General features: G+C 48.4%; 1 long non-coding RNA gene across 1 annotated transcript in view; it reads left to right on the top strand.

Moving 5' to 3' along the window:
• The window catches only part of LOC144784384 (uncharacterized), a 623,310-nt gene extending 611,506 nt beyond the window's left edge, over positions 1-11,804 (top strand). Inside the window, exon 5 of the long non-coding RNA XR_013601642.1 lies at positions 11,307-11,804. This is a non-coding gene — a long non-coding RNA (uncharacterized LOC144784384). The remainder of the gene's footprint in view (positions 1-11,306) is intronic.
• The last annotated feature ends 839 nt before the right edge of the window (positions 11,805-12,643 follow it).

The raw sequence follows: 12,643 nt of genomic DNA, 5'->3' as shown, positions 1-12,643 counted from the left end.
TCCATTGATGATTCGAAAAAAATAAAACACAAAACCAATTGACATAAAAAGGTAAATCGAAATAAGGACTAGCCAAATGTAAGTCCAAGGTGGTATCAAAAAATGTTTTTTGAACAGGCTTGCATAAACCGCAACACGAGAGGGTTTCTTTGAGGTAAGAGAAACAGAGTCAAAGGAAAATCTGGATTCTGTGGCTAAACGTGTTTGCAGGTCAGGTATGGACAAATCAGTGGGATAGGCATAGTCTGTCTCATCAATGTTAGTTCCTGGTAAATTATTTAATAAAGGACTGGAAACAGCAGGTAATTCGATGGCCACTTCAGGTTCAATAATAGAAGCAGTGGGCACAACTGAATTTCTCACAATGGAAGGACAGGAAACAGCTGGTGTCATGCTAAGAAGAATCGGCCACTCTGTGTATCTTGACATTGTCAATAGAAATAAACCTGTTTTCCTTACGACCTGGAAGTGGTGGTAAAATGACTGTTCTTGTGCCCTTCACTCCAAGCACTGGCACTGGAGCTCGATAGGAGGGACCAAACTCTTTCTTGTTGTCGATCTTCTCTCGAACCAGTTCTCCAACCTGGGGTAGCCAGCCAACTACCGGGATCTGTAACGCATCATCCGATGTGGAGGGCAAATGTTCCTTTGCAAGACTGTCTCTGGTCTTTTGTAGATTCTGTAAAACATTGCAATGTTCATCTGCGTCAAAGGAAGTGGCGCGAACCACCGAGTCTAGACCGTCAAGGTCAGGGACGTACATCTTGATGCCAAAGAGCATTTCGTATGGGGTCCGCCCACCCAGAGACCTTCTAGGGAGATTATTAAGAGCACGCTGCACGCCATAGAGGTGAGCCAGCCAGTTTCTGCCAGTGCCTATAACTCGGGCTGTCAAAGATTGCTTTAAATCACGGTTCATTCGTTCAACTACACTATTACCCTCAGGTCTGTAGGGAGACGAAAACTTGACTTGGACCCCCATCGAAGTCATGGCATCCTTATACGCCTTAGAGGCGAAAGCCGGACCCTGATCCGAATGGAAGGTACCACAGGCAAAAATCCCTATAAAGATACGCAAATCTCTAATGACAGTCCGTGAATCAGCGCTGCGATGTGGCCATACCCACACAAAGCGTGTGCATGAGTCAACTGCTACTAAGATGTACTTATACGCAGTATCAGATGAAAAAGGACCGCAGTGATCTAAATAAACACAGCCTAGCGGTTTATTAGAAATGTACAACTGAGTCTGTGGCGGACGCGTAGCAGTTGAAGGTTTAATCTGCTGGCATATGTCACAAAGAAGGACATAATCACGCGTCTGTTTGTACAGTCCCCGCCACCAGAAACGTTGTTGCAATTGAGTTACAGTGGCCGAGACGCCCGCATGCGCAGACGCCACACCTTCATGAGCCGCTGTAATCAAGTCTGCTCTGCGATCCGAGTTGGGAATCAGCCGTTCCCCAACATCAGGAATTGTCACAAAAGGAACCTTTTCGGGACTTAAGTGGTATTTATACTTCGAAGGGAATCCCGCAGGATGTTTATTTCCCTTCTCAGAGGCAGCAATCGCTGCCAAGATGTCGCTATCAATCTTGGTTTTAGACCTAGTAACTGCTGCAACTAAGTATGTAGATACTGCTGATTTCGCTGCTTCATCAGCAAGCGAGTTGCCAACAGCGTTAACTCCTACGCGCTGATGACCGAGAGTATGAATTACATAAACGAGAGGCAAATTAGCCTTAAGCTCTGCCACTCGAACCCAGATCAGTTTATGTTTTATTGTGCTACCCTTTGAATCATGAAAATCATTTTGGATCCAAAAGAACAAGTTTCCATTGTAAGACTGGACACAGTAGTAAGAATCACTTACAATCAAAGTAGTAACACTAGGATCCGCGTACTCTAACGCTAGTAATAGAGCACGAAGCTCTGCCAATTGTGCGGTGCAATCACCCAGGGGCAACGTGTGTACTTCCCTGGAAATGAACACATCATTCAACATAGCACCGACCACAATGGCGCATGCGGAAACGTAGGCATGTTTAGAGCCATGCGCAACCTGCGCCGACCCATCAGTGTAAATGATGCAATGGAAGTCCTCCAAAGGTCGCATAGCCAGAGGAGCAGGATGCACGAATTCATACTGCAAGTACTCTTGCGACCGTAAGGAGGCGTCAAAAATAAACATGACATCCGTGGATGACAATGACGCAGCCCACTGAATCCACCGAGGGTGCAAAGCTTTTGAATTTGGTACACTGGCTTTCGTGACTGCCTCCAAATGAGGACAGGGTGTTACCACTAACATGCGTTTCCCCTGCGACAGTGCTCGTTCTTTAAGAATCGCCATCTGTACAGCAGTTAAAACCTTTTCCACAGTGGGAAACCGCAATTCAGCCGAAGTGTACAAGTGTGACTTGTAAGCAATAGGAACTGTGTCACCTTCATTAAAAGTGAGGTATGTGAAACCCACCGTCCCAGGAATTATTCTTATTACCAGGTTGGTGCGGTTATCACGAGTCAGTAAATATTTAGAAGCGAGCAGATCAGCCTGCAAGGATTGCAAAATGGCTGAATGCTCAGGCAGCCAGCATGATTTTGAGAAAGTTGGTTGTATCAAAGCATACAAAGGCTTGATACGCTGGGCATATTCCGGAATGTAAGTTCTGCCGAAATTCAAGAAGCCCAGCAAAGACTGTAATTTTTTCAGTGTTGTAGGAGCGCGCAATTGTGCGCATTTCTCCAAGAAGTGAGGAGCCAAACCTCTACCTTCATTGTTCAGCTCAGAGCCTAGGAACAACACTGTGTGTTCTGCAATGTGCGATTTTGCAAAATTAAATTTGTAACCCATGTCTGCAAAGGTACAGATGATGGAATTCACTCGACACAGATGCATCCAAATTTCGTCGTCTGTGAGATAAATATCATCCACATAAGAACATGCTTCTGGATCGATAGCCTCCAATAGTGTTACTATTCTGGAGGTGAAGACTCCAGGACTATTTTTATAGCCCATTGGGAGTCGCAGGAAGCGTTTCTGCACCCCAGCGGACGTAAAACTTGTCCATTGGGAGCTGAACTCATCCAGTCTGTGGGCATAAAAACCATTGGAAATGTCAAGCGTTGTCTTAAAACGCTTACGCACTAGACTATCCACTAGGGCAGAGCCGTGAGTATTCTGTACTGCACATTTACGGCAATGCGAGTTCAAATGCCGATAATCCAATACCAAACGATATGATCCGTCAGGTTTGGTCACAGTAAAAAGGGGATTATTCATCGGTGACACACACGTTTCAATAACTCCCTGATATTCCAATTGTTCAAGGATTTCTGCGACGGCTGCTTTAGCTTCACGCCGTATGGGATATTGAGGCTGTGGCTGTGGCTCAGACCGCAAAGGAATTTCGTGGCATGGTGACAATTTATCCCATCCACATTGGTTGCGGTACAGAGCCGGCGCAAGAGCCCGAGCCCACTCTTCTGCAAAATGCTGCGCATGCTCAGTCGAGACTGTGTGCGCGAAACTGGGCAGGATTACCTCCTCCCCTCGCGGCGCTGCGAGCACAAAAGGCGGGGGCCAGTCAGCCTCCGAAAGCAAAATATCATAAGTAGACGAAAGGTTCTCCCAAAACACCCCTCTGACAGTACGTTGTATGTCACCTTCAATTAACAGGACAATTTCAAAAAGTCTTTCAGGGGGAGCTAATCTCGTATCGGCTGTTTCTATCACAACGAACACTTCAGTCGCTGTCACCCTCAGTAGTGGACGGAGCGCCTCTCTGACTATGGTAATCTCCGCCGCGCTGTCCAGCAAGGTCAGAGCCCACGTCAGATTCCGAAGCCGCGTTCTCACTATCTGTGGCATATCTATGCGCTGTTAAGGCTGCGACTTTCTTCTTCGCAAACTGCGGACGCTTAGGCGTAGAATCCCCCTGCTTCACTGCGCCGTCCGTCTGGCGGGACTGACCACGTCCTTGTTGGCCACCACGTCCTCGTCCACCCACTCCTCCTCCACCGGTCTTCGGGGCCGATGTTTCCTGAAAGGAACGAGGAGAGCGTTGGTCAGAACCCTGAAAACGATCAGGTGATTTAATCATCGCGCGATCGCGCAAATCATAAACTTTTTCGGTTGGCGCAGGAGCCTGTATTGCAGGAAAAGAATCCTGAGTCTGCTTAGTCTGCTTCCCCTGTGTCTGTTTCTTAGGCCAATTCTGTTTTTTGGACTTGGGCTGGGCATCTGTCACTGCAGATTGTCCCAGTGGTTGTTTTTTCTCCTTCACTGGAAAATATTTCAGACCTTTACTTGTGCGGCCAATTGTCTTATAAGCGGCCACTACAATCTTTGCTAACTGGCGGGGTTTGTCGGCATCGGGCAGAGCAGCCAAAGCATTCGACACCTGAAAGTTAACTGCATCTCCTTTAACATTGGAGATTATGAGATCACATACAATCTCAAATGAACCACACAGGCGCATACCCAATTCAACCGCTGCCTCTGGACCGTGATCATTCTGAACACGTCTAATGATGTCAGGCAGGGCGGTCATAGACGGGGTGCCGAAGCACCTTGTATAAACCGCCGCAAATGTTTTTCCCCAGCTATCACAGTCAACAAGCTCAGGAGTTAAATCCTTTGGTAGAGTAATCGTTAACATTCTATGTTTATCAGCAGGAGTAGAATTCGGAAAAACCGCCTCTAGTTGATCAAACTTCTCTGCTAGCCAGAATGGGAAGTCATCGTTGTCAACAGGACGCGCACCAAAAACCGAATTTACCATCACTGGGTTGAGACGCATTCCGCCTCGATCCATGGGAACGGCCGCACCCCCCTGGGGACCACCAGGCAGGTGGCGACCGATGTATTGCACTAAAGCACGAATCACGGATATGGAAACAACATGTAGCCTGCGAATTTCTGCTAGGGTACAAGCCCCGTGATTCGGGTGCGGGGTAAAGCCACCTAACGCAGGCCAATTTGTACCTGGAATTGAGAGTGGACCTAACCTCGCTGCGGACAAAGAGTGGGGGAGGGCGCCATCAAACCAAACTCGATGCTGCCAATGATCAATAGGTATTTCCAATGCCCTGTACGGCGTATACTCAGCCGGGACATCCGAGGCGGTGTAGGAGTGGAACAAACCAGAATTAGCGTCCACAGCCGGAAACGTAACCCAAGAGTAAAACAACTCGTAAGGAAACGCCGGATCTGCACATACCACGAAAATCACAGCCATCCCATCTACTGGGACCTGGTACGTCTGAAGATGGTTGCGTACCGCTACGCGACTATGCTGCGCAATAGCCACCGCCGCCATGACAGTACTGGAAACAAGAAAACACAAAGAATACTTTGTAGCACAACTGGGTAGTAATTCAAAGAAACCGTTTAAGAAAGAATCAAGCCTGAAAAAGACCTACTTCAAAAAATAGGTAGGTTTCACCGACACCCCGTTTTCCGGAAACGGAAGCGAAGGGGTTAAGGTTTGAACGATATACTACTCGAGTGTCATGAGATAAGACCACCGAAACCGTTGGGCGCCATGTCGCAGGGTTTCTGTACTCACACAGAACTGTGCACAGAGGAGTGGAACCTCGGCAAATTAGGGTGTCCCAAAACTTACCTTAGCAACCAACTCACCCCTTACCGAGCTAGCTACAGTGTCTCATTGGACATATCAAACTCCCAATGTTTAGACAAACCAGAACATGAACTTACAGTACCTCAGGGTACGTGGAACTCATGAACACTCTTTCGTTATATTATCATTACAAACCAGAACATGGAGTAAAGAAGACACATGTGCATTTGAAATGTTTATTTACTAATGCCGTCTTCTCAGGCGCAGTATCTTAGATAATACAAGTATACTTATTATCAGTAGCAAAATTACCAGCATATTTACCACGGCATAAAAAGCGAATGGTGACAGCATGTTAACATACCATAATGAATATGAGCTAACAACACTTATATCTCACCCACCCTAACACATATATTATATTATTAGCTAAGAAGGTCCCTTTGGGTTGTTTTAGGGCGGGCCCATACCTTAGTGTCCTAGCATGAAGGAATCACATCAGCATACACCAGCTCTCTCTGCATGTGCACCGCATCAAGTCTGTTAACAATTCTCGTGCAAAGCAATATCAATCCCACCTCAAGCCCAAGTTGGCAAAGGCTGCACTTGTGTTATGACTATGAAGGCGTGGAGATCAGACCTCATAACAATTCCATATCGTGTTGCTCCTGAAACTTCAGCACTCTCCGTGCAGACATGGTTTATTAAACAAAGCTGATATCAGAGCAATAACATATTATTCTCACATACACCACGGCAAACCACTAGGTTGAAAGCTAAGTCAACAATTAAGGGTCGTGTGCAGAAGTTGCAAGAAAGGAAAAATGGCGTTTAAATCTCAAATGTACCTATGCTAACTTAACACGATATAAGGATATATAGGAGCTATATAACAACAGACTTAAGACAGACTTAAGACAGACTTAAGACAAAATCCTAACTTAAGTCTGTCTTAAGTCTGTCTTAAGTTTGTCTTAAGACAAACTTAAGACAAAATCCTAACTTCTGTGAATACCAAAAGTAGTAAGTTAATTCTGTGAATACCAAAAGTAGTAAGTGCATTCTGTGAATGCCAAAAGTAGTAAGTACATTCTGTGAATACCAAAATAGTAGTTAGTTTAGGATTGACCGAAGCACCACAAAACTTTATACAAATACTCCCACTCCAAGCTGTCAAAAGCCTTCTCAATGTCTACCGACATCACCAGCGGGGTGGGTGCCATCGGGTGGTCGTCATCCAACAATCTTATCAACTTCCTAACATTGATGGTCGTGTTCCGCATCGGGATGAAACCAGCCTGATTGACGTGAACCAACTCGGTCATGTGCCGAAGAAGGCGGTTCGCCAAGATACTGCTCAGTATCTTGTAATCTGCAGTCAACATAGATAGTGGCCTATATGATGCTGTATTTTCACTCTGTCTGCCAGGCTTCAACAATGGCATCACCAACGCCTCGCGCATTGATTGGGGTAGATGCCCCATCTCTTTGGCCTCCTTATAGACCGCCTGGAGCCTCGGCGCCAACAAGTCCATATACTTACCATAGAACTCTATGGGCAGGCCATCCAACCCCGGCGTTTTATTACGGGCCACCCGTTTTATGGCACCTCTAATCTCTCCCAAGGGCGTCTGCCTGTTCTTGGTCTAGACTCGGTAAGGCCAGCGCAGCCAGGATTCGTCCATAGCAGCATCACCTATCTCCAATTTACTCCTATACAGTTCCTCATAATTGCGCCAGAAACACTGCATCATTCCGTTCTGGGAGTAAATCGGCCCACCGTCCTCGCCCACCAGTGACAGGACGGGGGAACTCCTCTTCGTAGGGTTAGCCAACCAGGCCAGCAGAGGTCCCGCCTTATCCCCCTCTGCATGTACTCTTCGGGTATAGGCCTTATAATCAAAACATCGCAGGCGCTCAACCTCCACCGCCACTGCTTCCTTGGCAGCACTGTGCTCCTCCTGCAGGTCAGGACGGCCAGATCTCGCCACCTCTAGTTCCCTCAATTTAGAGTCAACCTTATCTAGGTCCTCACGGAGCACCTTCTGTATTCCCGCCTGTTTTCCTATGCACAGCCCTCTAACGACCACCTTAAAGGTGTCCCATTCTATCGCCCTGGACATGGCTGTGCCCGCATTCTCGGCAAAGTACTGTGTGATCCCTTCTGTAAGCGCCGCATGGAAAAGTGGGTCATCTAAATCCTCCGGTCTCAATCTCCAAGTAGGAACACAGGAGGTCCCGGCCATCCAGTCCATAGTGAGCAACAGGGGGTTATGATCCGAGATCGTCCTAGTAAGGTACTCAGTTCACACAACAGTGGGCAGAACAGTCGAGGAGCACAGCACCGCGTCGAGTCGCACATGCAGCTCATGCATACCAGAGAAATATGAATAATCCCGGTCTCCCGGGTGTTGCGCACGCCAAACATCCGCTAAGCCCCAGCGCTCCTGCCAGTCTAGCCTACCCTTCTTCAAGCGATGCATCGGAGAGTCCGCTAGGGGAGGGTGTGATCTATCTAGTGTGACATCAGTGATCGAATTAAAATCCCCCCCATCAATATCGGGCCCGCCAGATACTGCGCTGTAGTGCCCGACAACTTCGAGAAGAAGTTCAGCTGGTCAGCGTTGGGTGCATATACGCTACAGATCGCCACCTCTCTGCCCCTGAGCCTACCCTCAATCGCCACGTGTCAACCCTCCGGGTCTATTGTCTGCTTGGTCAGTTGGAAAGGAACCCCCGCCCTGATCCAGATCAGCGCCCCCACCCCCAGCAAATGCAGAGTAAGCGGTGCCATAAACCTGTCCTCTCCATCTACGCTGCAGCGCTATCCCTTCTAGTTTTGTCAGGTGCGTTTCCTGAAGTAGGGCTATGTGAACCCCCCTGCGCACCAGAAAAGCATGAACCTTGTGCCGTCTCGCCATAGTGTGCAGCCCCCTCACATTCCAGGTTATACATTTCAAATTATTAGTATCGGCCATTATCCCGAATCAGTGCATGGTATTGACAACAATCCTCCGCTCCAACGTAGGTGGTGGACCCCATCCAAGAAACCCCCAACTGACCCCAACCCCCCTGCCCCCCAGAACAGGTCCCAGTGAGTGCCACTTAGTCCCCATCCAAACAGTGAATTCTGTCACGTGACCGTAAATCCCAACAGTAAAACCTGTGGGCGTGCCTTATGGGCAATGAGGGGGTGCCGGGTACCAACGGGTAGCTGCCCCAACTCGTATTGCTCGCAAAATAGTAACCAGGCCCCATAAAAGTAAAAGTAAACCCCCTAGTTTCCATCCCCCGCATCCCCACAAACAGTCGTCCAATAACCAGGAAACACATTAGTTGTCCAAAGGTCCGCCATAATTATAGCTCCATAAACTAGCAGACTCGCCTGCACAACAATCCCAGTGATAACCCTCTGCCAATACCACCCCTCCACCCCTCGACCATCCAACCTGGCTTGGTAAATCAGACAGTACTAAATAAGCAACTTATACATAGGTCCACAGCTGCTTCAGCTCCCATCTATCAGTCCGTCCGCCGTGCCCAGCATGACCACTGAGAGGTTCGTAGCGTTCACTTCGGACCCCTCACCGCCTTCATCCGAGTTCTCATGCTCCGGGGAGCTGAGTCTGTGCGGGATCGATATGGCCAATACTGCCTTCAGTGCACCTCTGCGTTCCGATTCCACTTGCTGCAACGGTGGGCCAATCGGGCTGCCCTGACATCGCCGTTGCCTCCTCGATCTCCTCTGCTGTCGGGGTGTTGTGGGTACACCCGCCCCGCGATCTGCGCCATCTTTGCCAGCTCTGTAAAGTTCCAACCAAGCCACAACCTTGTCCGGGGTACTAAAGAAGTGTGTCGTGCCATCGACAATAATGCGCAGTTTAGCCGGGAAGAGCAGGGAGTATTGCAACCCCTCTGCTCTCAGTTCTTTTTTAATAGCCAGGAAAGAGGACCGAGTCCGGGAAAAGATTCACCTTACTGTTCCCCACTTGATAAGGCCCGTACGTGTGTGCCCTCTGAAGCAGGAGGTCTCTGTCTCGGTATTGCAGAAACCGCGCCACCACCGGTCTCGGGGGTCGTCCCTGCAGCGGAGGCCTAGCATGCACCCTGTGAGCTCTCTCCAGCGTATAAAACGTTGATAGGCCTTTAGGCGCCACCTCATTCCTGAGCCAGTCCTCCAAATACTGCACCATGTCCGTCCCTTCTGCTTTTTCAGGCAACCCCACTATGCGAACGTTGTTCCGGCGGTTGCGCCCTTCTGCCTCCTCCGCTTGTTTCTCCAGCATTCCCACACGGTCGAGGACATCCGCCATTGCTGACTTGAGGGCATTGTGTTCCAGACTCACGGTCTGGAGGGTTTTCTCGATCTCCACAACCCTGTCCACCAATTTCCCATGGTCCGCTCGTAAAAGGCTCAGCCCTGTAGCGACCTGTGCGATGTCCTGCTGCAGCGTTGCTTTGGTGTCCACTATCGCTGCCAAGATCTTGTCCAGCTGTTATTGCAAGTGCGGGTCTTGCAGCCTGTCCAGTTCACCGTGCCCCGACATTTCCGTGTCAGACTGTTGGGCTCCATCCTTCCTGCCTCTCGGTTTCCCCATCTCACGTGAGGGGGCAGCCCCACCACACGATGTCGGGGTCTCGGGCGGGTGTCGATTCTCAGCGAAGTAGCGGCGCAGGGACTCACGGTCCACCAACAATGTTCCCCACTAGACCCCTGGAGCTATTCATTGGTACTAGACCAAGAGGCTGGAATCAATCAGTCGATCCATGCCATCCTATGTAGAGACCATACGAGAGGAGATCAGGTGTTGCCTCCCAGGCGCCGGAGATCAACGGCCTCCAGTTCACACCACGCCCTAGGCTGCACCAGTGTCTCCGTCTCCGTCTCCCAGCGCTGGAGAGGGGGGGGATTGCAGCCTCTCGCCCCCCCGAGCTGAGCGGTACAATCTTGCGTTTAAGTTGTCCCAGCTAGTCAGGTCGTTAGGCGTCGATCTTCACGGGAGAACAGCAATGCTCAGTCGTCCCGTTGATCTCCACAGTGCGACACCTTCAGAGCTCCACCATTTTAGGTCGCTTAGCTTCGATCTCGCAGTCCATATTTCCAGCCTTTAATCCGTGGTCCGGAGGCCGCCGAACACACCTACTTCTCAGCGGCGTGATCCCCAATCACTCCCCGATCGTCTGAGCGGGATTGGGAACCCAGGGTGCTCGATTTTCAGGATAATTGCGGGCTCGGTCGCGGAGCTCACAAGCTAGACGGCCATCTTCCGCGGCAAGCCAGGGGCGACGATCTGCCTCGCATCCTAGAGCCTGTGCAGGTGCCAAGCAATGAAAATATTTGCTAAGTAAATCATACAACAATCATCAAGTAAAATACGAGGCCCCCTCCAAATTCCTAAAAGTGTACTTCCTTAACCTGTCGATGCTTTGACATTAATAAGGCACACTATATTCCACAGTGAAAAATACTTAATAAGTGATAGTTTTTTAAAACTAGGCGTCTGAACTCACATTTAAAAGTGCTTTCCTACGCGATAATGAAGAAAACTGTTTTGGTGAAATACAATATTTGCCTAAGATCACACAATTTGATGTGCGAGGAGCCCACAATTTATACAGGTTTTCTGGTTAAATGTTTTGCAAATCAGCAGAAAATATGTAACTATTTGCCTTTCCTTATGTTAAGGGTTTGTTTTTACCGCTTACTTTATTTTTCTGCAGGTTTTAAATACAGCGTGAACTCAACCAGAGATGGCGGAAATCTTTAAATGTGCACCAGTTACATTACACAAGGTTACATGCTTGTTTATAGGCATGGGGTGATTAAGTGATTTGCCCAGATTCACAGGGTGATGAGCCGACGCCAAGATTCGTACCTGGATCCCCTTTTCCGCATTATGCAGCTCTGTCCCTAATGCCAGATCCAGGGTAAAGGGAGGGAGGCAGGTAGAAGCCACATGAAAGCTATGCTCCTTATGGGCTCGGGGTTCCAATAGGACCAATAGGACTTCCTGTATTCAGACTCGAGCCTTCAGTGGCTCGCCCATCTATACTTTCAACTCTACAAACTTGTGGGATTTGCAATGCCATAGAAGAACACACTGTTCAAGTCGATTAAATATTCTTCTGCTTTTTGGTGCACATTGTGGGCATAATTCGCAACTCTGTTATGAATCTGTACCCAACCTCGATGCAAAAAAATTAAAATAAATATCTGTTGTTTAAGTCCAAGTTTTTGTTTCATATATTGAGAATGCGCTGGCAACAGGGCGACCATGAGCGATGTTTCTAATTTTAGACTTTTTGCGTTCTGAATTGATCTAGTGCTTTGTGGCCCTCTGCAAATAACAGTAAACATCTTTTCAATGTACGGCATCCATTTTTAAATGGACATGAGTTGCATTTTGCAACATCCCTTTGATTCAAACCTCTACGTCCACTTTCATGTGTGTTATCCATCGCCTCCCCAGGATTATTTTTCAATAATCTCCCAAATAGTTCCTTTTATCACAGCCCCCTTTACCTCTTGTCATTATGCTATCCTTTTAAGACCGATACCTCTTAAATCTGTCACGCAAAGAACTCGTTGGAGACTGAAACATAAACATATTGAGGAGAATTAAGGAACTAGGGGGCATATTTACAATAAAGTGGCGAAGCTTGTCGCTAAGCCAAGAAGGCTAACAACACGCTCTGTCACTTTAGAAACGCAGGTCTGCGCCATATTTACAAGAATATGGTGTCATCCTGCGTTTCCCTATGTGGACACCCTTGCACCATAGTGCAATGCTGTCTGTGTTGAAGTGAAGATTGTTTATGTCAGAGGTCTTCAAACTGTGGGGGGCGTGGATGGGTTCCCAGGGGGGCGCAAATACCTCTGCAGATATATGTAAATGAAAATGACCTGGAAGTACGGAATGTATTTGCAGCATTTCCAGGCTTCATAAAGGGCCGATCATCAGTGCAGCAGGTACTGCTGCAAGGTGTGGACGTGGCCACTGTTAGTTATCATTAATGAAGCTGATGCAGCAGGGCTGGGCCCAGGGGTTTGAGGGGCC

The sequence above is a fragment of the Lissotriton helveticus genome, chromosome 1_1, assembly GCF_964261635.1.
Source record: "Lissotriton helveticus chromosome 1_1, aLisHel1.1, whole genome shotgun sequence".
NCBI lineage: Eukaryota > Metazoa > Chordata > Amphibia > Caudata > Salamandridae > Lissotriton > Lissotriton helveticus.
This window is presented reverse-complemented; position numbering and strand designations above follow the sequence as displayed.